At 38.5% G+C, this 26213-nt stretch overlaps 1 long non-coding RNA gene across 1 annotated transcript in view; it reads right to left on the bottom strand.

Moving 5' to 3' along the window:
* Positions 1-26213, bottom strand: part of LOC112443004 (uncharacterized) — a 118063-nt gene that overhangs the window by 75447 nt on the left and 16403 nt on the right. The gene's annotated exons all lie outside the window — the stretch shown is intronic.

Raw genomic sequence — 26213 nt, 5'->3', positions numbered from 1 at the left:
AAGAACTGTCTCAAAGACTGTTTAGTGGCAGTAATTGTCTTGTTATTGTGGGTGTTAATTTTGTGCTACTAAGCATTGAATGGCTATGTTTTTTAATGTATAGTTAATCATGCTTTTTGAAAAAGCGAAAAATCAGGTGGCTTTTGCAGTTCAGGAAGATTGAATGCAAATTATAGCACAGGATAATTTTTTTTTATAATTGGGAACTAAAATTATAGGTAAGAAGAAATAGTTTGGATATGTAAAACATTTATTTTGGCATAAAATGGATAAAGATATTTTTAATAATTTACACTTTAAGCATGGCTATTTTATATTACACTGTACACGGTGTACTGTAGTTCATGCCAACCCATCTAAAGAATGTAATAACTGCAGTCTAAAGCTGGTTTAATGCTTTGGTCAATGCACCTGAAGAAAAACTAGTTTTTTACAAGGCCCTTTTTATACCTCCTAAAACTCTTTAAGTGATTCTGAAATGATTGTAGTTACCTGCATTATTGGAAAGTGCTCATCTTATCTGAATTTGTAAACAAATATTTGTTAATTTAGAAAACTTTTAAATGTTTGCACAAGTCAACTTACCATGAACCAAAAAAAACAAAACACACACACAGAAGAATAACAACAAAAAAAACCTTTTCTTACCCAAGTTTTGGTTCATGTCAGAGGGCTACATACTAAGAGAAGTAAAAATTACAGCTTGTTCCTATTGACCAGGATGCTTAATCACTGCAGTGCCCTGGAAAAAAGTGTCTTAGCGCATGCATATCATAAGAGTCAAGCCTTAGAACCTCCACCGCAATGTCTCGTATTTCATATTTATCTAAGGAAGGAATAGGAACAAGAAGCATTTTGTAAGTTGAAGCTGGTCAAAGTGAAGTTAACCAGATCATGGAATAAAAGTTCAAGAAGTAGGTTTTTCTTTCATAGCCTATAGCCAGACACATGCTCATTGTTAGTGATAATGAGAAACAAACCAAAAAAAACCCCAAGATTTTAAATCCCGAAAGATAACTCAAAAATTTATTTAAACCCATAGCAGAAACTTTCTTCTTCACCACATCTTTTATAGGATTTATTTAAAGCAGTGAAATGAGTTTCATCATTTTTTACCTCCTCTCTGAGTGAATTGGCCTTAAAGCTGGTAGTTAGAAGAAAATGAGGTCTGAGTAATTTATAAATTATTGCTCAATCCCTGAATAAATTAAACATCATTCACAGGAGCATTGGGATTGCTCCGCAAAAGGTTTGTCAAAAAGAGAAGACTCATCTCACTCATGAATGCTTCTCACTTTAAGTATTTTTTTAAAGTTAATAAAACTTTAAAGTTAGCTTTAACTTAAAAAGCATATTTGCCATTTAGCTCAGACCTTTTTAGAAAATAAGCTTAATGGTTGGTAATTTTAAATTCCTTCTTTCTTGCAGGAAGGACAGTGAAAAACTAAAATTGGGTGTTTAAAGTTCAATATGTTACTTGTAATAAATGTTCAATAGGTTTTCTGCTATCTTGCTGCTATGGTTTTCTCTAAGAGCTACATAATTTAGTTTCATAGACAATTTCATCTATGTAGAACCTAATTCAACTTAAAACTGTGTGTTTGGGGAAACTATCTTACCATTTCACAGTAGGCTGACAACATTTCTATAGCCAAAAATAGCTAAATACCTCAATCGGTCTCCGAATGTCATTTTGGTACTTTGCTGGCCACACAAGCCATTATTCACTAGTATGACTAGTTGTGTCCTGCAGTTTATATTTAACTTTCTTTATGTCTGTGGATTTTTTTCCTTCAAAGTTTAATAAATTTATTTTCTTGGATTTGTGATGGTATCCTTCTGTTATCAAACACCACAGAAAAGCATCCTCAATCAGACTGCATACTCTTGAGTTCTCCTTGTAAGGAGAACTTAGCACAGTAGCTTAAACACAGTAGCAATGTGTGTGATTTTTGATCTGGGCTGAAATACAGAAGCAGAGGAAACAGCTCCTTATTTCTTCTTCTTTTTTTTTTTTTTTTTTAAGGAAACAAGAGCCCAGCACAAAAATATCCTGCTGGATTTCCTGGACTCTTAGAGCCATATTTTGGATGTGTCAAAGCATGCATGACACATGCGGGGGTGTTTGTTTGTGAGAAGGGGGAGAGTTTAAGCCTGTTGCCTAGAAGGGAAAAACAGCTCTCCCTCTACCATTCACACATTAGAAGAAGTCAGTTTGTCAGACAAGCCCCTTGTCATAATGGGAGACTGATAAGAAGTCAAGACTGGGAGGGAAGCTAGTCAGGCAGGTTGTGTAGGACCCTGAGAACAGGAAACCCATGAGGCAGAGATTCTTCCACAGAAGGTTCCAGCTCCTAGAGAGATGAAATTGTGATAAATTCAAATCCTATACACACCAGGTGGGCAACCCACAAACAGGAAAATGATTGTATTTCAGAGATTCTCCCACAGGAGAGAGTTTTAAGTCCTGCATCAGGCTCCCTAGCCTGGGGGTCTAGCATTGGGAGGAAGGGCCCCCAGAGCATCTGGCTTTGAAGGCAACTGGGTTTGATCACAAGACTTCCGCAGGACTGGGGAAAATAGAAATTCCACTCTTGGAGGGCACATACAAGGTCATATAAGCACATACAAGGTCTTGAGAACCCAGGAGGAAAAGTAGTGACCTGGAGACCCTGGGTCAGACCTACCTGCTTGTATTGGACGGTCTCCTGCAGAACCAGCAGCAGGTGGCTGTGACTCAGTGCAGGGACAAAGACACTGGTAGCAAGAGTTCTGGAGGGTACTTATTGGCATGAGCTCTCCTGGAGGCCACCATTTTCTTACCAAGACCTGGCCCCACCCAACAGCCTATAGGCTCCAGTGCTGGAACACCTCAGGCCACACAACCAACAGGGTGGGAACAGGCTGCCTCAAGTTTTACTAAGCCCACAGCTGGTCACTAAACACAACCCTTGACATGGCCCTGCCCAGAGGAGGAACAAGACCCAGCTTCATCCAGCAGTGGGCACAAACCAGTCCTCTCCCCAGGAAGCTAGCACAAGCCCCTGAGACCAGCCTCATCCACAAGGGGGCAGATCAGCAGAAGCAACAAGAGCTACAACCCTGCATCCTGCAGAATGGAAGCCATGAAAACAAAGACAAAGATAGCAGAGGAATATATCCCAGATGAAGGAACAAGCTAAAACCCCAGAAGAACAGCTAAGTGAAGTGGAGGTAGACATCTTCCTGAAACAGAATTCAGAGAAATGATAGTAAAGATGATCCAAGATCTCAAAAAAAAACAAAAAAGAAAGAAGAACAGGGGCACAGAACAAGATACAATAAATGCTTAGTGAAGAACTAAAGAACAGAGATGAACAATACAACAAGTAAAATTAAAAGTACACTAGAAGGAATAAACACCAGAATAAATAAGGCAGGAGAATGTATATGTGAGCTGAAAGACAGAATGTTATAAATCACTACTGTGGAACAGAATTTTTAAAAAGAATGAAAAGCAATAAGGACAGTCTTAAGAGATTTCTGGGACAATATTAAATGCACTAACATTAGCAATATAGGGGTACCGTAAAGAGAAGAGATAAAGGACCTGAGAATTAACGGAAGAATTAATAGCTGAAACTTTCCTAACATGGGAAAGGAAACAGTCACCCAAGCTGAGGAAGCAGAGACTTCTCCCAGGAAGGATAAACCCAAGGGGGAACACACACAGACTTATAGTAATCAAATTGACAAAAATTAAAGACAAAGTGAGAATACTAAAAGCAACAAGGGAAAGGCAACAAATAACATACAAGTTTATCAGCTTATTTTTTCAGCAGAAACTCCACAGAAGGTCAAAAGGGAATGGCAGGATATATTTACAGTGATGAAAGGGAAAAACCTAAACCAAGAAGACTTGTTCAGATTTGATGGAGAAATCAAAAGCTTTACAAACAAGGAAAAGCTAATAGAATTCAGCACCACCAGATAAAACCAACTCTGCAACAAATGCTAAAGGAACTTCTCTAGGTGGAAAGGTCACAACTAGAAGGAAGAAAATTACAAATGGAAAAGCTCACTGGTAAAGGCCAACATTCAGTAATGGTAGAAAATCATCCACACGTAAATATGATATCAAAACCAGTCATCATGAGGAGAGTACAAAGGTAGGATATGGAAAATGAAATTTAAAAAAAACAGCAACTTAAAACAACCTTGTTTACAGACTGCTATATCAAAACCTCATGGTAACTGCAAACCAAAAATCTACAATGGATACACATACAAAGAAAACACAAGAGTAAATTTAGTCATCACAAGGAAGAGAACAAAAGAGGAAGGGAAGAAAAAAGACTTACAAAAACAAATCCAAAACAATTAACAAAATGGCAATAAGAACATACATATCAATGTGTTAAATGGAAACATATTAAATGCTCCAACCAAAAGACACAGACTGACTGAATAGATACAAAAACAAGACCCATACTATAAGAGACCCACATCAGATCTAGAGACACATACAGATAGAAAGGGACGGGGTGAGAAAAGTATTCTGTGCAAATGGAAATCAAAGGAAAGCTGGGGTGACACTACTTAAGACAAATGGTTAAAAAAAAATACTCTTATAAAGGATACTACATAATGATCAAGGTACCAATCCAAGAAGATGTAATAAGTATAAATACATATGCACCTAACATAGCAGCACCTCAATACATAAGGCAAATACTAACAGCCATAAAAGGAGAAGTAAACAGTAACACAATAACAGGAGACTTTAACACCCCACTTTCATCAATAGATCATCCAGACAGAAAATCAATAAAGGAAACAGACCTTAAGGATACACTAGACCAGATGAACTTAATTGATATTTATAAAGCATTTCATCCAAAAGGAACAATAATATACATTATTTTCAAGTGTCATGAGACATTCTCCAAGTTGATCACATGCTAGACCATAAAACAAGCCTTGGTAAATTTAAGAAAATTGAAATCATATCAAGAATTTTTTCTGACCACAACACTATGAGATTAGAAATCAACTACAAGCAAAAAAAAGACTGCAAACACACAAACATGTGGAAGCTAAACAATATGCTACTAAACAACCAGTGGCTCACTGAAGAAATCAAAGAGGGAATAAAAAATACCTGGAGACAAATGACAATGAAAACACAGTGATTCAAAACCTATGGGATGCAGGAAAAGCAGCTGTAAAGGGGAAGTTTATAGCAATAAAACCTTACATCAAGAAACAAGAAAAGTCCCAAATCAACACCTAAAGGAGCTAGAGAAAGAACAAACAAAACCCAAAATTAGTAGAAGGAAAGAAATCATAAAGATCAGAGCAGAAATTAATGAACTAGGATTGAAAAAAATATAAAAAATGAAACTAAAAGCTAATTCTTCAAAAAGATAAAATTGATAAACCTTTAGCCAGACCCAGAATCACCAAGGATAAAAGAAAAAGCACTCAAACCAATAAAATTAGAAATGAAAAAGTTACAATGAACACCACAGAAACACAAAGGATCATAAGAGATTATTATGAATAAATACATGTCAATATAGAAGTTACTTGAATCCAAACTCTAGGTAGAATCCAAGATCATTTGCTTAATCTCCTTGCTAACTTAATATTTAAGGGCTGTGTGTAAACAGCACAGCTTCAGAGTAAGAATTTGACCTTTTGTTAAGCTCTGTTCCCTTGGAAATCAAAGAATATTATGTCAACTATGTTCAGATCAGATCAGATCAGTCACTCAGTTGTGTCCGACTCTATGCGACCCCATGAATCGAAGCACGCCAGGCCTCCCTGTCCATCACTAACTCCCGGAGTTCACTCAGACTCACGTCCATCAAGTCAGTGATGCCATCCAGCCATCTCATCCTCTGTCGTCCCCTTCTCCTCTTGCCCTCAATCCCTCCCAGCATCAGAGTCTTTTCCAATGACTCAACTCTTCGCATGAGGTGGCCAAAGTAGTGGAGTTTCAGCTTTAGCATCATTCCTTCCAAAGAAACCCCAGGGCTGATCTCCTTCAGAATGGACTGGTTGAATCTCCTTGCAGTCCAAGGGACTCTCAGGAGTTTTCTCCAACACCACAGTTCAAAAGCATCAATTCTTTGGCGCTCAGCCTTCTTCACAGTCCAACTCTCACATCCATACATGACCACAGGAAAAACCATAGCCTTGACTAGACGAACCTGTGTTGGCAAAGTAATGTCTCTGCTTTTGAATATGCTATCTAGGTTAGTCATAACTTTCCTTCCAAGGAGTAAGCATCTTTTAATTTCATGCAATCACCATCTGCAGTGACTTTGGAACCCAAAAAATAAAGTCTGACACTGTTTCCACTGTTTCCCCATCTATTTCCCATGAAGTGATGGGACCGGATGCCATGATCTTCGTTTTCTGAATGTTGAGCTTTAAGCCAACTTTTTCACTCTCCACTTTCACTTTCATCAAGAGGCTTTTTAGTTCCTCTTCACTTTCTGCCATAAGGATGGTGTCATCTGCATATCTGAGGTTATTGATATTTCTCCCAGCAATCTTGATTCCAGCTTGTGTGTTACACAAGTAAAATTGCTCATGGTTAAAATGACCTGACTGGTAAATTGCATCTGGATGAGGAACAACTCTAAATGCTCAAAGATAAACCGTGCTTTAAACATAAGTATGGTGACTCTTTGAGTACATCCCCTGTGGGGACATTGTAAGTTTTGCCTATGGAGTTGTAACAAGAGCTAGTGGCACCAGTGAGAAATAGAGCTTCTAAGCCTTGGGTGAACTCCTTTATATGCCCACTATCAGTCTCCTGCTCTTATACCTCAGCGGTCACTTGGCAGAGGAGAGGAAAGAAAATACCACACAGCTGTATTAATGATTGTGTAGACTGCTATATGGACTGTTGCTACAACTATGACTATAAAACAGAAAGCCTCATACTGCCCTGTCCTACATTCTCATCAGTAAACTAGAAATAAGTATTGCCTGTAGTCATCTGGGCAATGTTTACTTGAACTTAAGATCCCCTTGTGGAGGCAGCAAGAGACACTTGCCACTCCTTGAATAGAGTTTGTGCTTTCCCATCTCCGTGTGTTTTGTTCCTGCCTCTTCCTTCACCTGTAAAGCTCCCACCTACAAAGCCTGCCTGTCAAATTTCCCCTCATTATTCATGACCCAGCTCAAGACTTCCTTCATGCAGCCCCCCTAATTCCTTCGAACCTTGAATGATTACTCCCTCCTTTGAACCACTTCTAAATGGTGTTTATCACACTCTAGTTTTTAGCTCACCTAACAAGCTGCCTAGAATGGGTTTACCAACATGTACTCTAGGGCATACCTGTTCCCTTAACTGGTCTTAAATGAGCAATTCTCTAAAGCTGGAAAACACTTTATACTACACTTCCCTCTGGGAAAGCCAGAGTACAAATTGACATTTTAAACTATTGTTAAAGAAATCTACTTAAATTTAAACACATTTTCCAATTTATTCAACAATGGAAAATATAATGCTAAAGGAGTACACATCATTGGATATATTAACACTTGGGGAAAACAGCTCTAGAAGAATAACTAGCAAGCCTGGCACAAAATAAAGTTATAATAAAATTCATGTAAACATGAATCTGAACTGAGCATCTTTGAGGCCATAAAACTTAACAATAAAACTTCCCAAGAAATAAAAGGCAAAGGAGCTGCATACTTAAAATAACCACAGATCCTTCTCAACACAGGTGCATTGTTTTTTCACACATGAAATGACATTTTTCTAAGACCTTGGAGGTCTTAGAGCATTCATTTTCTTCTCTGTGGCATTTACTTTCTATCTCCTTGCTGGAAAAATACCAAATTTTCCTCTTTCAACTGAAAGACTAGCTGAGGGGGGCTGACACATGGAATTTAGCAATGATAACAAATTCTCGATTTCAGTGCATTTAGTTTACTGTGAAATCTGAGGGTTACAACACTGAAATAGTCACTCTGAAGAGCATATTTTTCTGGGAAGATGCAGAGTAATGTGTATGTTATTGCCTGAACACAAATAATTTCACACCTTATTTTTATCTTCTTAGTCAAAAAAAAAAAAAAACTGGGGGGAGAGGGGCGGCGGTCCTAAGATGGTGGAGGAATAGGATGGGGAGACCACTTTCTCCCCTACAAATTCATCAAAAGAACATTTGAACATTGAGCAAATTCCACAAAACAACTTCTGAATGCTGGCAGAGGACATCAGGCACCCAGAAAGGCAGCCCATTGTCTTCGAAAGGAGGTAGGGAAAATATACAAAAGATAAAAAGAGAGACAAAAGAGGGAGGGACGGAGATCCATCCCGGGAAGGGAGTCTTAAAAAGAAGAGGTTTCCAAACACCAGGAAACACTCTCACCGGCAAATCTGTGGCAAGCCTTGGGACCTCAGAGGGCAACATAACCAGGAGGAAAATAAGTAATTAAAACCCACAGATTACGTGCCTAAGGCAACTTCCAGTGGAGAAGCAGCGCAGACGCTTGCATCCGCCACTAGCAAGCGGGAGCTGTGCAGGGAGGCAAGGGCTGCATTGCTTAGAGTAAGGACCAAGCCTGAATGCCCTGAGGGCAGTCTTAGGGAACTAACTTGAGATAGCAAACCAGACTGTGGGATAGCTATCCCACAAAAAGCCCTAAGCTAAAACACTGCCAGGCCTGCTCACAGAACAAGAAAGAAAGTGAAGTTGCTCAGTCACGTCCAACTCTTTTCGACCCTGTGGACTGTAGCCTACCAGGCTCCTTCATCCATGGGATTTTCCAAGCAAGAGTACTGGAATGGGTTGCCATTTCCTTAAGCCACCAGAGAACAAAGGACTGAGCAGAGCTAGCCGGCTGTGGACCAGCCCATCCCCGACCAGAGACAGGCAGACAGGGCAGCCAGAGCCAGAAGGGGACAATCGTGGCCCCAGAGAGGCATCATCTACCAAACTGCAAGCAGGCTCCTTTGCTAACCAAGACTCCTTGGAATTCTGGACGGTCAACATCCGCCGGGAGGGTCGCAGCCAGAGATCAGCTCCCCAGAGGAGACACACAGCACACCTGAAAGGGTGCGCCTGTTGTACACCCAGAAAACCGAGCGGCTGGGACGGGGGAGGCGATAAGTCACAGCTTGCCAAGCACCTGGTCACCTGAGCTGCTCGGACTGGGGAAGGGCACAAAACGCAGGCTCAATCAAGTCTGTGCTTTTGTGGAGTACCTGAGAACCTGAACCTGAGTGGCTTAGACCTGGGAAGTGCATTCAACCCAGGACAGGCCTCAGACAGTTCCTGGCAGAGCAACCTAGAGCCTGAGCAGTGTAGACTGGGAAAGCACACAAGCCATGAGCGGGGGCAAACCCAGTGTGGCCTAGACACTGGGAGCTCTCTCCACAGACACCAGTGATATTTGTTTGCAGTGTTCCTCCCTCCCCACAGCACGACTGAACAAGTAAGCCTAAAAAAAGTGACCACCACCGCCCCCTTATGTCAGGGTGGAAATTAATCACTGAAGAGGCCAGCAAACAGAAGCTAAAATAAACAGAGGGAACCACTTTGGAAGTGACAGTTGCAATAGATTAAAACCCTGCAGTTGGCACCAACTACATAGGAATGGGACTACAGATGTTGAGAAGTATAAGCCAGATCAAGGAACTATCTGAAAATGAACTCACCCACACTGTCCACAGTAACACCAGATAAAGTCCTAGATGTATTTTTACTATTATCATTTTTTTTAATTTTTTTTAAATTTTAAAGTCCTCTATTACTCCTTTAATTTTCATTTTTATAACCTACTATTACTTTGCAAAAAAAACCTTATTTTTAAAGCAAACTTCATATATTTTTTTTTTATAATTTTTGTGACTTTGTTTTTTTATTTAATATTGTATTTTTGAGAATCTAACCTATACTCTAGATTTTTAATCTTTGCTTTTTGGTATTTGTTATCAATTTTGTACCTTTAAGAACCTGATCTCCGGTACCCATTTTTACTTGGGAGTGAGATTACTGGCTGGATTGCTCTTTGGAGCATCTTTGGACTCTCCCCTTTGGACTCTCCTTTTTCTCCACCAGGTCACCTCTATCTCCCTCCCTACCCCTTCTCTTCTCTGCCCAACCCTGTGAATCTCTGTGTGTTCCGGGCTGTGGAGAACACTTAGGGAACTGATTACTGGCTGGATCTGTCTCTCTCCTTTTGATTCCCCCTTTTATCCTCCTGGCCACCTCTCTCTCCTTCCTCCCTCTTCTCTTCTCTGTGTAACTCCATGAGCATCTCTGAGGGGTCCAAACAGTGATGAGCATATAGGGAAGTGATTACTGGCTAGCTTGCTCTCGCCTCTTTTGATTCCCCCTCTTCTCCTCCTGGTCACCTCTAACTCCCTCCTCCCTCTTCTCTTCTCCATGTAATTCTGTGTACCTCTCCAGGTGTCCCTTACTGTGGAGAAACTTTACATCATTAACCTAGATGTTTTATCATTGGTGCTGTATCTATGGAGAAGTCTTGAGGCTACTGTAAGAATATGACTGAAAACCAGAGGCAGGAGGCTTAAGTCCAAATCCTTAGAACACCAAACCCAGAGAACTCCTGACTCAAGGGAATAATAATTGACAGGAGCTCATCAAACACCTCCATACCTACACTGAAACCAAGCACCACCCAAAGGCCAATAAGTTCCAGAGAAAAATATACCGTGCAAATTCTCCAGCAACACAGGAACATAGCCCTGAACTTCAATATACAGGCTGCCCAAAGTCACACCAAACCCACTGACATCTAAAAACATTACCAGACACCTCACTGCACTCAAGAGAGAAGAAATCCAGCTTCACCCACCAGAACACCGACACAAGCTTCCATAACCAGGAAACCTTGACAAGCCACACGTCCAATCCCACCCACAGCAAGGAACCTCCACAATAAAGAGGAACCATAAACTGCCAGAATATGGAAAGGCCACCCCAAACAAAGCAATATAAACAGGATGAAAAGGCAGAGAAATATCCAGCAGGTAAAGGAACAGAGTAAATGCCCGCCAAACCAAACAAAGAGGAAGAGATAGGCAATCTACCTGATAAAAAATTCTGAATAATGATAGTGAAAATGATCCAAAATCTTGAAAACAAAATGGAGTTACAGATACACCGCCTGGAGACAAAGATCGAGAAGATGCAAGAAATGTTTAACAAGGACCTAGAAGAAATAAAAAAAGTCAATATTTAATGAATAACACAATAAATGAGATTAAAAAAACACTCTGGAAGAAACCAACAGTAGAATAACGGAGACAGAAGATAGGATTAGTGAAATAGAAGATAGAATTGTAGAAATAAATGAATCAGAGAGGAAAAAAGAAAAATGAATTAAAAGAAATGAGGACAACCTCAGGGACCTCTGGGACAATGTTAAACACCCCAACATTTTTTTTTTAATTTTATTTTTAAACTTTACATAATTGTATTAGTTTTGCCAAATATCAAAATGAATCCGCCACAGGTATACATGTGTTCCCCATCCTGAACCCTCCTCCCTCCTCCCTCCCCATACCATCCCTCTGGGTCATCCCAGTGCATTAGCCCCAAGCATCCAGTATCGTGTATCGAACCTGGACTGGCAACTCGTTTCTTACATGATATTTTACATGTTTCAATGTCATTCTCCCAAATCTTCCCACCCTCTCCCTCTCCCACAGAGTCCATAAGACTGTTCTATACATCAGTGTCTCTTTTGCTGTCTCGTACACCGGGTTATTGTTACCATCTTTCTAAATTCCATATATATGCGTTAGTATACTGTATTTATGTTTTTCCTTCTGGCTTACTTCACTCTGTATAATAGGCTCCAGTTTCATCCACCTCATTAGAACTGATTCAAATGTATTCTTTTTAATGGCTGAGTAATACTCCATTGTGTATATGTACCACAGCTTTCTTATCCATTCATCTGCTGATGGACATCTAGGTTGCTTCCATGTCCTGGCTATTATAAACAGTGCTGCGATGAACATTGGGGTACATGTGTCTCTTTCCCTTCTGGTTTCCTCAGTGTGTATGCCCAGCAGTGGGATTGCTGGATCATAAGGCAGTTCTATTTCCAGTTTTTTAAGGAATCTCCACACTCTTCTCCATAGTGGCTGTACTAGTTTGCATTCCCACCAACAGTGTAAGAGGGTTCCCTTTTCTCCACACCCTCTCCAGCATTTATTACTTGTAGACTTTTGGATCGCAGCCATTCTGACTGGTGTGAGATGATACCTCATAGTGGTTTTGATTTGCATTTCTCTGATAATGAGTGATGTTGAGCATCTTTTCATGTGTTTGTTAGCCATCTGTATGTCTTCTTTGGAGAAATGTCTATTTAGTTCTTTGGCCCATTTTTTGATTGGGTCGTTTATTTTTCTGGAGTTGAGCTGCAGGAGTTGCTTGTATATTTTTGAGATTAGTTGTTTGTCAGTTGCTTCATTTGCTATTATTTTCTCCCATTCTGAAGGCTGTCTTTTCACCTTGCTAATAGTTTCCTTTGTTGTGCAGAAGCTTTTAAGGTTAATTAGGTCCCATTTGTTTATTTTTGCTTTTATTTCCAATATTCTGGGAGGTGGGTCATAGAGGATCCTGCTGTGATGTATGTCAGAGAGTGTTTTGCCTATGTTCTCCTCTAGGAGTTTTATAGTTTCTGGCCTTACATTTAGATCTTTAATCCATTTTGAGTTTATTTTTGGGTATGGTGTTAGAAAGTGGTCTAGTTTCATTCTTTTACAAGTGGTTGACCAGATTTCCCAGCACCACTTGTTAAAGAGATTGTCTTTAATCCATTGTATATTCTTGCCTCCTTTGTCAAAGATAAGGTGTCCATAGGTGCGTGGATTTGTCTCTGGGCTTTCTATTTTATTCCATTGATCTATATTTCTGTCTTTGTGCCAGTACCATACTGTCTTGATAACTGTGGCTTTGTAGTAGAGCCTGAAGTCAGGTAGGTTGATTCCTCCAGTTCCATTCTTCTTTCTCAAGATCGCTTTGGCTATTCGAGGTTTTTTGTATTTCCACACAAATTGTGAAATTATTTGTTCTAGTTCTGTGAAGAATACTGTTGGTAGCTTGATAGGGATTGCATTGAATCTATAAATTGCTTTGGGTAGTATACTCATTTTCACTATATTGATTCTTCCAATCCATGAACATGGTATATTTCTCCATCTATTAGTGTCCTCTTTGATTTCTTTCACCAGTGTTTTATAGTTTTCTATATATAGGTCTTTAGTTTCTTTAGGTAGATATATTCCTAAGTATTTTATTCTTTCCGTTGCAATGGTGAATGGAATTGTTTCCTTCATTTCTCTTTCTGTTTTCTCATTATTAGTGTTTAGGAATGCAAGGGATTTCTGTGTGTTGATTTTATATCCTGCAACTTTACTATAGTCATTGATTAGTTCTAGTAATTTTCTGGTGGAGTCTTTAGGGTTTTCTATGTAGAGGATCATGTCATCTGCAAATAGTGAGAGTTTTACTTCTTCTTTTCCAATTTGGATTCCTTTCTTTTTCTGCTCTGATTGCTGTGGCCAAAACTTCCAAAACTATGTTGAACAGTAATGGTGAAAGTGGGCACCCTTGTCTTGTTCCTGACTTTAGAGGAAATGCTTTCAATTTTTCACCATTGAGGATAATGTTTGCTGTGGGTTTGTCATATATAGCTTTTATTATGTTGAGGTATGTTCCTTCTATTCCTGCTTTCTGGAGAGTTTTTATCATAAATGGATGTTGAATTTTGTCAAAGGCTTTCTCTGCATCTATTGAGATAATCATATGGTTTTTATTTTTCAATTTGTTAATGTGGTGTATTACATTGATTGATTTGCAGATATTGAAGAATCCTTGCATCCCTGGGATAAAGCCCACTTGATCATGGTGTATGATCTTTTTAATGTGTTGTTGGATTCTGATTGCTAGAATTTTGTTAAGGATTTTTGCATCTATGTTCATCAGTGATATTGGCCTGTAGTTTTCTTTTTTTGTGGGATCTTTGTCAGGTTTTGGTATTAGGGTGATGGTGGCCTCATAGAATGAGTTTGGAAGTTTACCTTCCTCTGAAATTTTTTGGAAGAGTTTGAGCAGGATAGGTGTTAGCTCTTCTCTAAATTTTTGGTAGAATTCAGCTGTGAAGCCGTCTGGACCTGGGCTTTTGTTTGCTGGAAGATTTTTGATTACAGTTTCAATTTCCATGCTTGTGATGGGTCTGTTAAGATTTTCTATTTCTTCCTGGTCGAGTTTTGGAAAGTTGTACTTTTCTAAGAATTTGTCCATTTCTTCCTCGTTGTCCATTTTATTGGCATATAATTGTTGATAGTAGTCTCTTATGATCCTTTGTATTTCTGTGTTGTCTGTTGTGATCTCTCCATTTTCATTTCTAATTTTGTTGATTTGATTTTTCTCCCTTTGTTTCTTGATGAGTCTGGCTAATGGTTTGTCGATTTTATTTATCCTTTCAAAGAACCAGCTTTTGGCTTTGTTGATTTTTGCTATGGTCTCTTTTGTTTCTTTTGCATTTATTTCTGCTCTAATTTTTAAGATTTCTTTCCTTCTACTAACCCTGGGGTTCTTCATTTCTTCCTTTTCTAGTTGCTTTAGGTGTAGAGTTAGGTTATTTATTTGACTTTATTCTTGTTTCTTGAGGTGTGCCTGTATTGCTATGAACTTTCCCCTTAGGACTGCTTTTACCGTGTCCCACAGGTTTTGGGTTGTTGTGTTTTCATTTTCATTCGTTTCTATGCAAATTTTGATTTCTTTTTTGATTTCTTCTGTGATTTGTTGGTTATTCAGCAGCGTGTTGTTCAGCCTCCATATGTTGGAATTTTTAATAGTTTTTCTCCTGTAATTGAGATCTAATCTTACTGCATTGTGGTCAGAAAAAATGCTTGGAATGATTTCAATTTTTTTGAATTTACCAAGGCTAGCTTTATGGCCCAGGATGTGATCTATCCTGGAGAAGGTTCCATGTGCGCTTGAGAAAAAGGTGAAATTCATTGTTTTGGGATGAAATGTCCTATAGATATCAATTAGGTCTAACTGAACACCCCAACATTTGAATCATAGGAGTCCCAGAAGAAGAAGACAAAAAGAAAGGCCATGAGAAAATACTTGAGGAGATAATAGTTGAAAACTTCCCTAAAATGGGGAAGGAAATAGTCACCCAAGTCCAAGAAACCCAGAGAGTCCCAAACAGGATAAACCCAAGGCGAAACACCTCAAGACACATATTAATCAAATTAACAAAGATCAAACACAAACAACAAATAATAAAAGCACCAAGGGAAAAACAACAAATAACACACAAGAGGATTCCCATAAGGATAACAACTGATCTTTCAACAGAAACTCTTCAGGCCAGGAGGGAATGGCAAGACATACTTAAAGTGATCAGAGAAAATAACCTACAGCCCAGATTACTGTACCCAGCAAAGATCTCACCCAAATATGAAGGAGAAATAAAAACCTTTACAGACAAGCAAAAGCTGAGAGAATTCAGCACCACCAAACCAGCTCTCCAACAAATACTAAAGGATCTTCTCCAGACAGGAAACACAGAAAGGGTGTATAAACTTGAACCCCAAACAGTAAAGTAAATGGCAACGGGATCATACTTATCAATAATTACCTTAAATGTAAATGGGTTGAATGTCCCAACAAAAAGACAAAGAGTGGCTGAATGGATACAAAAACAAGACCCCTATGTATGTTGTCTACAAGAGACCCACCTTGAAACAAGGGACACATACAGACTGAAAGTGAAGGGCTGGAAAAAGATATTCCATGCAAATAGAGACCAAAAGAAAGCAGGAGTAGCAATACTCATATCAGATAAAATAGACTTTAAAACAAAGGCTGTGAAAAGAAACAAAGAAGGACACTACATAATGACCAAAAGATCAATCCAAGAAGAAGATAGAACAATTATAAATATATATGCACCCAACATAGGAGCACCGCAATATGTAAGACAAATGCTAACAAGTATGAAAGGGGAAATTAATAATAACACAATAATAGTGGGAGACTTTAATACCCCACTCACACCTATGGATTGATCAACTAAACAGAAAATTAACAAGGAAACACAAACTTTAAATGATACAATAGACCAGTTAGACCTAACTGATATCTATAGGACATTTCACCCCCAAAACAATGAATTTCACCTTTTTCTCAAGCACACATGGAACCTTCTCCAGGGTAGATCACATCCTGGGCCATAAATATAGCCTTGGTAAATTCAAAAAATTTAAATCATTCCAAGCATCTTTTCTGACCACAATGCAGTAAGATTAGATGTCAATTACAGGAGAAGAACTATTAAAAATTTCAACATGTGGAGGCTGAACAACACGCTGCTGAATAACCAACAAACCACAGAAGAAATCAAAAAAGAAATCAAAATATGCATAGAAACGAATGAAAATGAAAACACAACAACCCAAAACTTATGGGACACTGTAAAAGCAGTGCTAAGGGGAAGGTTCATAGCAATACAGGCACACCTCAAGAAACAAGAAAAAAGTCAAATAAATAACCTAACTCTACACCTAAAGCAACTAGAAAAGGAAGAAATGAAGAACCCCAGGGTTAGTAGAAGGAAAGAAATCTTAAAAATTAGGGCAGAAATAAATGCAAAAGAAATGAAACCATAGCAAAAATCAACAAAGCCAAAAGCTGGTTCTTTGAGAAGTTAAATAAAATTGACAAACCATTAGGCAGACTCATCAAGAAACAAAGGGAGAAAAACCAACAAAATTAGAAATGAAAATGGAGAGATCACAACAGACAACAAAGAAATACAAAGGATCATAAGAGACTACTATCAGCAACTATATGCCAATAAAATGGACAGCTTGAAAGAAATGGACAAATTCTTAGAAAAGTACAACTTTCCAAAACTGAACTAGGAAGAAACGGAAAATTTTAACAGACCCATCACAAGCATGGAAATGGAAACTGTAATCAGAAAGCTTCCAGCAAACAAAAGCCCAGGACCAGATGTCTTCACAGCTGAATTCTACCAAAAATTTAGAGAAGAGCTAACACCTATCCCACTCAAACTCTTCTATAAAATTACAGAGAAAGGTAAACTTCCAAACTCATTCTATGAGGCCACCATCACCCTAATACCAAAACCTGACAAAGATCCCACAATAAAAGAAAACTACAGGCCAATATCACTGATGAACATAGATGCAAAAATCCTTAACAAAATTTAGCAAACAGAATCCAACAACATATTAAAAAGATCATACATCATGACCAAGTGGGCTTTATCCCAGGAGTGCCAGGATTCTTCAATATCTGAAAATCAATCGATGTAATACACCACATTAACAAATTGAAAAATAAAAACCATATGATTATCTCAGTAGATGCAGAGAAAGCCTTTGAAAATTCAACATCCATTTATGATAAAAACCCTCCAGAAAGCAGGAATAGAAGGAACATACCTCAACATAATAAAAGCTATATATGACAAACCCACAGCAAACATTATCCTCAATGGTGAATAATTGAAAGCATTTCCTCTAAAGTCAGGAACACGACAAGGGTGCCCACTTTCACCACTACTATTCAACATAGTTTTGGAAGTTTTGGCCACAGCAATCAGAGGAGAAAAAGAAATAAAAGGAATCCAAATTGGAAAAGAAGAAGTAAAACTCTCACTGTTTGCAGATGATATGATCCTCTACATAGAAAACCCCAAGACTCCACCAGAAAATTACTAGAGCTAATTAATGAATATAGTAAAGTGGCAGGATATAAAATCAACACAAAGAAATCCCTTGTATTCCTATACACTAACAATGAGAAAACAGAAAGAGAAATGAAGGAAACAATTCCATTCACCATTGCAATGAAAAGAATAAAATACTTAGGAATATATCTACCTAAAGAAACAAAAGAAAGTGAAAGTGAAGTTGCTCAGTCAGTCTGACTCTTTGCAACCCCATGGACAGTAGCCTACCAGGCTCCGTGGTCCATGGGATTTTCCAGGCAAGAATACTGGAGTGGGCTGCCATTTCTTTCCCCAGGGGATAGAGAAAACTATAAAACACTGGTGAAAGAAATCAAAGAGGACACTAATAGATGGAGGAATATACCGTGTTCATGGATCAGAAGAATCAATATAGTGAAAATGAGTATACTACCCAAAGCAATCTATAGATTCAATGCAATCCCTATCAAGCTACCAACGATATTTTTCACAGATCTAGATCAAATAATTTCAAAATTTCTATGGAAATACAAAAAAAACCTCAAATAGCCAAAGCAATCTTGAGAAAGAAGAATGGAACTAGAGGAATCAACCTTCCTGACTTCAGGCTCTACTACAAAGCCACAGTCATCAAGATAGTATGGTACTGGCACAAAGACAGAAATATAGATCAATGGAACAAAATAGAAAGCCCAGAGATAAATCCACACACCTATGGACACCTTATCTTTGACAAAGGAGGCAAGAATATACAATGGAGAAAAGACAATCTCTTTAACAAGTGGTACAGGAAAAACTGGTCAACGACTTGTAAAAAAAAAAAAAATGAAACTGGAACATTTTCTAACACCATACCCAAAAATAAACTCAAAATGGATTAAAGATCTAAATGTAAGGCCAGAAACTATAAAACTCCTAGAGGAAGACATAGGCAAAACACTCTCCAACATAAACCACAGCAGGATCCTCTATGACCCACCTCCCAGAATATTGGAAATAAAAGCAAAAATAAACAAGTGGGACCTAATTAAAATTAAAAGCTTCTGCACAACAAAGGAAACTATAAGCAAGGTGAAAAGACAGCCTTCAGAACGGGAGAAAATAATAGCAAATGAAGCAACTGACAAACAACTAATCTCAAAAATATACAAGCAACTCCTGCAGCTCAACTCCAGAAAAATATTTTACAACCCAGTCAAAAAACGGGCCAAAGAACTAAACAGACATTTCTCCAAAGAAGACATACAGATGGGTAACAAACATATGAAAAGATGCTCAACATCATTCATTATCAGAGAAATGCAAATCAAAACTACAATGAGGTACCATTTCATGCCAATCAGAATGGCTGATATCCAAAAGTCTACAAGCAATAAATGCTGGAGAAGGTGTGGAGAAAAGGAAACCCTCCTACACTGTTGCAAACTAGTCCAGCCACTATGGAGAACAGTGTAGAGATTCCTTAAAAAACTGGAAAAAGAACTGCCTTATGACCCAGCAATCCCACTGCTGGACATACACACCGAGGAAACCAGAATTGAAAGAGACACATGTACCCCAGTGTTCATCGCAGCACTGTTTATAATAGCCAGGACACGGAAGCAACCTAGATGTCCATCAGCAGACCAATGGATAAGAAAGCTGTGGTACATATACACAATGAAATATTACTCAGCCATTAAAAAGAATACATTTGAATCAGTTCTAATGAGGTGGATGAAACTGGAGCCTATTATACAGAGTGAAGTAAGCCAGAAAGAAAAACACCAATACAGTATACTAACGCACATATATGGAATTTAGAAAGATGGTAACGATAACCCTGTATGCAAGATAGCAAAAGAGACACAGATGTATAGAACAGTCTTTTGGACTCTGTGGGAGAGGGCGAGGCTGGGATGGTTTGGGAGAATGGCATTGAAACATGTATATTATCATATGTGAAACAGATCACCAGTCCAGGTTTGATGCATGATACAGGGTGCTCAGGGCTGGTGCACTGGGATAACCCAGAGGGATGGGATGGGGAAGGAGGTGGGAGGGGGGGGTTCAGGATGGGGAACACATGTACACCCGTGGCAGATTCATGTCAATGTATGGCAAAACCAGTACAATTTGTAAAGTAATTAGCCTCCAAAAAATAAACCAATAAAATTTTTTTTAATTAGAAAATTACCCAAAGAAGACTTCAAGGGTAATAGATTTTTACACATAGTCCCAGGAAGCAGTCTTTGTAGGGATATATTGAAAAGCAATTTTATGTTGATTTTTTAATGAATCTCTACACAATTGCTCTGCAGACATTAAGAGATGTTACCAGTATTTTCTGCAAGGATGAAATCATTTGTCAGGAAACTGTAATGCACTTTGACCTTCCCAGTGGGTTTCCCAAAGGCTTCCCTTTAAATAGTACCATATGATAAAAATAATTTGCATAGTGTTTTAATTTTATAAAGTACTTTCATATGTATTGCTTCATTTAAACATAAATCTGTAAGCAACTAAGACATTATTTTTAACATTTCACAGGCAAGAAAACCAAGGCTCAGGAAATCTAACATATTTTCCCAGAGTTAACTGACTGATAAGTGTTAGAGCCAGGAAAGAAGCACAGACCTCCTGACTAGTCCAGTATTCTGAAAACAGTGTAGAACTTCCCTGTGATCCAGTGGTTAAGAATCCTCTTGCTAATGCAGCGTACATGAGTTTCAACACTAGTCTGGAAAGATTCTGCAACTAAGCCTGTCATTACAACAACTGAGCCCACTAATCCTAGAGCCCATTCTCTGCAACAAGAGAAGCCACTGCAATAAGAAGCCCATGCACCACAACTGGAGAACAGCCTCTGCTCTCCACTACTAGAGAAAGCCCATGCACAGCAAAGACCCAGGACAGCCCCCCCAAATTAAATAACTAAAAACTTTAAAAGAATAAATAATTTTTAAAAAATAAAAACAGTGTAGGTTGTAACATTTCTTGATTAGAAGAAAAGCTTCTGATCCTACTCAGTGTGAAGAAAATGGAAAACTGTTTCAGGGTATCCATGAATCCAAAGAATCACCTGCTAGAGATAAAAGTTTTTCTGATAAACATAAGCAGCATTGTGCTAGTAAATGTTTAACAACTAAGTGCAGAGAGGTAGGGGGTGGGAGGGAGCCCAGATTCATAGTATTTGCAAATTTCTGTTGGTTGTGAATACAGTACTCCCAATGTGACTGATTTTAAGCCATCATTGTTTCATCACTGAACACAAAGTCAGGAAGAAATTGCACAATCAGCTCTCCCTCATAAGACAATTGAAACCAGCTCCAGCACACCACTGAGTCTACAAAACCTGAAAATTCCATCTAATGGATGACATTCTTCATAATGGCTAGATAGCATATCTAGCTGATATTTATTAAGCACTTATGTCCCAGACACTTTTCTAAACATTTTACACACATGAAATTATTTTATCCTCCCAACAATCCTATAAAGTAAATTCTATTACTCCCAGCTGTGTTAGTAGCTCAGTCATGTCTGACTCTTTGCGACCCCACCTGGACCATAGCCTGTCAGGCTCCTCTGTCCATGTAATTCTCCAGGCAATAATACTGGAGTGGGCAGCCATTCCCTTCTCCAGGGAATTTTCCTGACTCAAGGATGGAACCTGGGTCTCCTGCATTGAAGGGAGATTCTTTACCATCTGAGCCAGCAGAGAATTCCCAGCTTAATGATGTGGAAACTTGAGAATCATACTTTACTAACCATGATGAAAGTCACAAAATTAATATTAATGTCAAAATGCCAATACAAGCACTCCAGTTCCAGAAAGGAGCTAGAAAAAATGATAAAACTACCATCTTATCCAGTAGTCCCACTTCTGGAATTGAAAACAAGATCACAAAGAGACATCTGCACTCTCTTGTTCATTACTCACAATAACCAAGATATGAAAGCAACCTAAGTGTCCACTGACAAATGAACTGATAAAGAAAATGTGGGATAAAAAAACTGAGATACACCACAGGCTTGCACTAAATCTAGTGCAAACGCAACAGAGAAAGGGATGCCACTTTGGGCTGCTACTGAGCAGAACCATGGATGCCTCCGTATGTAGTGCAAAGGTCCACAGACCACACTTGTGCCAGCAACTGCCTCTTCTGAGACAGGGAATGCACTCAAGGGCAATGGCGCCTGAGCAAACCTAACCTTCAGGGCTTCTACTGCAACAACTGGAGGGTAGACCCCCCATCCCTGACAGGGTGGAGAGAGCCACAGCACAGAGAGAAAACCTGGTCTCACATGTTGTATAGGCTTTAAGTCCACCAACACCAATCAAGGGGATAATGGGCAGCACTCTGAGGAAAGATGTGGCTGGCATCCATACCAAAATCAGCCCACACTCCAAAAACATTGAACACACACAATCCACACAGAGATGCTACCACATAAAAATACCCTTTCAAGCCCACAGTAGGTAATTGAATTCTCCTAAATTCATAGAACTAGAGAAACTTACGGAGAAGGCAATGGCACTCCACTCCAGTACTCTTGCCTGGAAAATCCCATGGACGGAGGAGCCTGGTGGGCTGCAGTCCATGGGGTCACTAAGAGTCAGACACAACTGAGCAACTTCACTTTCACTTTTCACTTTCATGCATTGGAGAAGGAAATGGCAACCAACTCCAGTGTTCTTGCCTGGAGAATCCCAGGGACAGGGGAGCCTGGTAGGCTGCCGTCTCTGGGGTCGCACAGAGTCGGACACGACTGAAGCAACTTAGCAGCAGCAGAAAAACTTAAGTAAACTGGGATGGCAGAGAAACTACTCTGAATTAAAGGACTAAGAAAAATCACCTGAAAGAATGAAACAGACATCACCAGCCTACTAGACACTGAGTTCAAAAAAGGAGGTAATAGAAACGCTCAAGAATGATTGTCAACAGAAATGCAAATTACTGTAACAAGGAACTAGAAACCATAAAGATGAACCAATCAAAAATAGACAACTCAATTGTCAAAATAAAAATCAATCTACACACAGTGAAGAGCAGACTAAATGACATGGAAGAACAAGTAAGTTATTTGGAAGATAGAATAATGGAAACCTCCTAATCAGAACAGCAAACAGACAGATGAAAAAAATGAAAGGAACATATGATATCTATGGGATCACATAAAACATGCCAACCTATGCATGATAGGGATTTCCAAAGAAGAGAGAGAGGAGTCGTCTAAAATGTATTTGAAGAAATTAGGACTGTAAAATTCCCAAACCTAAAAGGAAAAAGATACCCAGGAACATGAATCACAGACAGTCCCAAATACAATGAACCCAAACAGACCCACACGAAGACATATAATTAACATATAAAATTAAAGATAAATATATAATTAACATATAAAGACATATAATTAACATATAAAGACAGCAAGAGAAAAACAAAGAGTTAATTACAAGGAAACTCCCGTAAGGCTATCAGCTGATTTCTTTGCAGATTTGTAGCCCAGGAGACAATGACATGATACATTCAAAGTCCTGAAAGGGAAAAACCTGAAACCTAGAATATATTACCCAGCAATATTATCATTTAGAATAGAAAGAGATAAAAGCTTGGGGCTGGTGCACTGGGACGACCCAGAGGGATGGTGTGGGGAGGGAGGAGGGAGGAGGGTTCAGGATGGGGAGCACGTATATACCTGTGGCGGATTCATTTTGATATTTGGCAAAACTAATACAATTATGTAAAGCTTAAAAATAAAATAAAATTAAAAAAAAAAGAATTTATCTTTATAAATTCTTTATAAATCTCTTTAAAAATACCAAAAGAATTCAGCAAAGCTTAACCTATCCTAAAAGAAATATTGAAGGGTCGTCTCTAAATAAAAAAAGAAGCAAGAATCTAGAAGAAAAAATCACAATAGGAGAAGCAAATATAAAAAGGATTCATGATCACTTAAATAAGCCAGTATATAGATTGAAAAAAAAAAACATTTTATAAAAGTGATGACTACAATTAACAGTAAAAAGATAAGCATGAAGATGTAAAAATAGGATATCAAAATCATGAGATTTGGGAAAGGATTATAAAAATGTAGGGTTTGCCTAGTGGCTTAGACAGTAAAGCGTCTGCCTGCAATGCGGGAGACCTGGGTTCGAACCCTGGGTTGGGAAGATCCCCTGGAGAAGGAAATGGCAACCCACTCCAGTATTCTTGCCTGGAAAATCCCATGGATGGAGGAGCCTGGTAAGCTGCAGTCTATGTGGGCACAAAGAGTCGGACACAACTGATGAGCGATTTTCACTTTTCACTTTTATAATGTGTTTGAACTTGTACACTTATCTGCTTAAAGCAAGTAAATATAGTTATGCATCAACATCCTTGAAATCTATGGCCACCACAAATCAAAAACATACAATAGATCCAGAAAGGCCTAAAGAAAAGGAACTCAAGCATACTACAAAAGAAAATCAAACTATGAAAGAAAATTTTCAAACCACAAAAGGAAAGACAAAAATAATAAGTTAATGGAGAACTACAAAACTGGAAAATAGGTTTAAAATGACAATAACTACATACCCATCAATAATCATTTTAAATGTCAATGGACTGGGACTTCCCTGGTGGTCCAGTCGTTAAGACTCCAAGCTCCCGATTCAGGGGGCACATGTTCAACCCCTGGTCAGGGAACTAGGATCCAGCATGCCACATAGTGCAGCCAAAAAAAAAAAAAAATCAATGGACTAAAATGCTCCAACCAAAAGACAGAGTGGCAAATCGGATTTAAAAAGACAAGAACCTATAGTATGCCTACAAGAGGCTCACTTCAGGGTAAACACACATACTGAAAGAGAGGATGGAAAAATATTTCATGCAGATAGAAACAAGAAAGTGGGGGTAGCAATACTCATATCAGACAAAAAAGACTAAAATAAACACTATAAAGAAAAACAAAGAAGGGCATTATATAATAATAAAGAGATCAACACAAGAAGATATTACACTCACTAACATACATGCACCCAATATGTGTGCTAAGTCACTTCAGTTGTGTCTGATTCTTTGTAGCACTATGGACTGTAGACTACCAGGCTCTTCTGTCCATGGGAATCTCCAAGAAAAAATACTGGAGTGGGTTGCTATGCCCTCCTCCACAGGATCTTCCAAACACAGGGACCAAAACAGGTCTCTTACATCTCCTGCATTGGCAGGAGCGCCACCTGGGAAGCCCCACATCCAAGATAGGTGTACCTAAATATATAAAACAGATAATAACAGATGTAAAGGGAGAAACGGACAATAACACAGCAATAGTAGGAAACTTTAATACTCACTGATATCAATATACAGATCATCTGAAAAATCAATAAGGCAACAGAGATACTAAATGATACAATAAGCCATTTGGACTTGACAGCTACAATAATACCCTACATCCAAAACAACAGAATACATATTGTTAACAAGTTTGCGTGTTACCTTCAAGAGACCATATACCAGGTTTCCAAACAATTCACAAGTTTAAGACAGAAATTATTTAAAGCATCTTTTCTGACCACGATACTGTGAAATTAGAAATTAAGCACAGAAAGAAAATTGGGAAAATAACAAACAAATGGAGACTAAACAACATGTTACTAAAAGACCAATAGGTCAATGAAGAAACCGAGGAAAATTTTGGAAAATATCAAGGCAAACAAAAATGAAAACCCAACCTACAAAATCTATGGGAAAAAGCAACAGCAATTGTTAAGAGGGAAGTTCATAATGATACAAGAAAGATCACAAATAAACAACCCGATCTATCACCTAAAAGAATTTGAAAAGAACAAAAGCCAAAGTCAGCAGAACAAAGGAAATAAAGATCAGAGAGGAGACAGATTTAAAACAAACAAACAAACAACAACAAAAAAAAAAAAACAAAGAGATCAATAAAACTAAGACTCGTTTCAATAAAATAAAACTGGTTTTTTGAAAAGAAACAAAAATTAACAAACTTCTAGCCAGGCTCACCAAGAAGAAAAGCAAGAGGAACCAAATAAAATAAGAGGAGAAACTGCAACAACTGAAATCACAGAAATTTTAAAAATTCAAAAGAGAATACTATGAAGCTGTATTTTGACAAGTTTGACAACCTAGAAGACATGGACAAGTTTCTAGAAACAGCCTGTCAAAACTGAGTCAAGAAGAAAGAGGTAATGTGAACAGACTGATCACTAGAAGTGAAACAGAATCTGTAATTTTTAAAACTTCCTCAAAAGTCCAGAACTGTATAGCTTCACTGGAGAATTCCACCAAACATGTAAAGAACTTGTACCTATCCTGTTTAAACTATTCCAAAAAATTGAAGAGGAGGACACATTCCCAGAAACATTCTATAAAGCCACCATCACTGTCATACCAAAACCAGACAAGGACATTACAATAAAAGAAAATTACAGCCCAGTATCTTTGACGACACCAAGGCTTCTCTGGTGGCTCAGACAG

The sequence above is a fragment of the Bos taurus genome, chromosome 20 (genome assembly GCF_002263795.3).
Source record: "Bos taurus isolate L1 Dominette 01449 registration number 42190680 breed Hereford chromosome 20, ARS-UCD2.0, whole genome shotgun sequence".
In the NCBI taxonomy this organism is placed as follows: Eukaryota; Metazoa; Chordata; class Mammalia; order Artiodactyla; family Bovidae; genus Bos; species Bos taurus.
The sequence above is the reverse complement of the archived record's forward strand: the minus strand, read 5'-3'. Positions and strand labels throughout refer to the sequence as shown.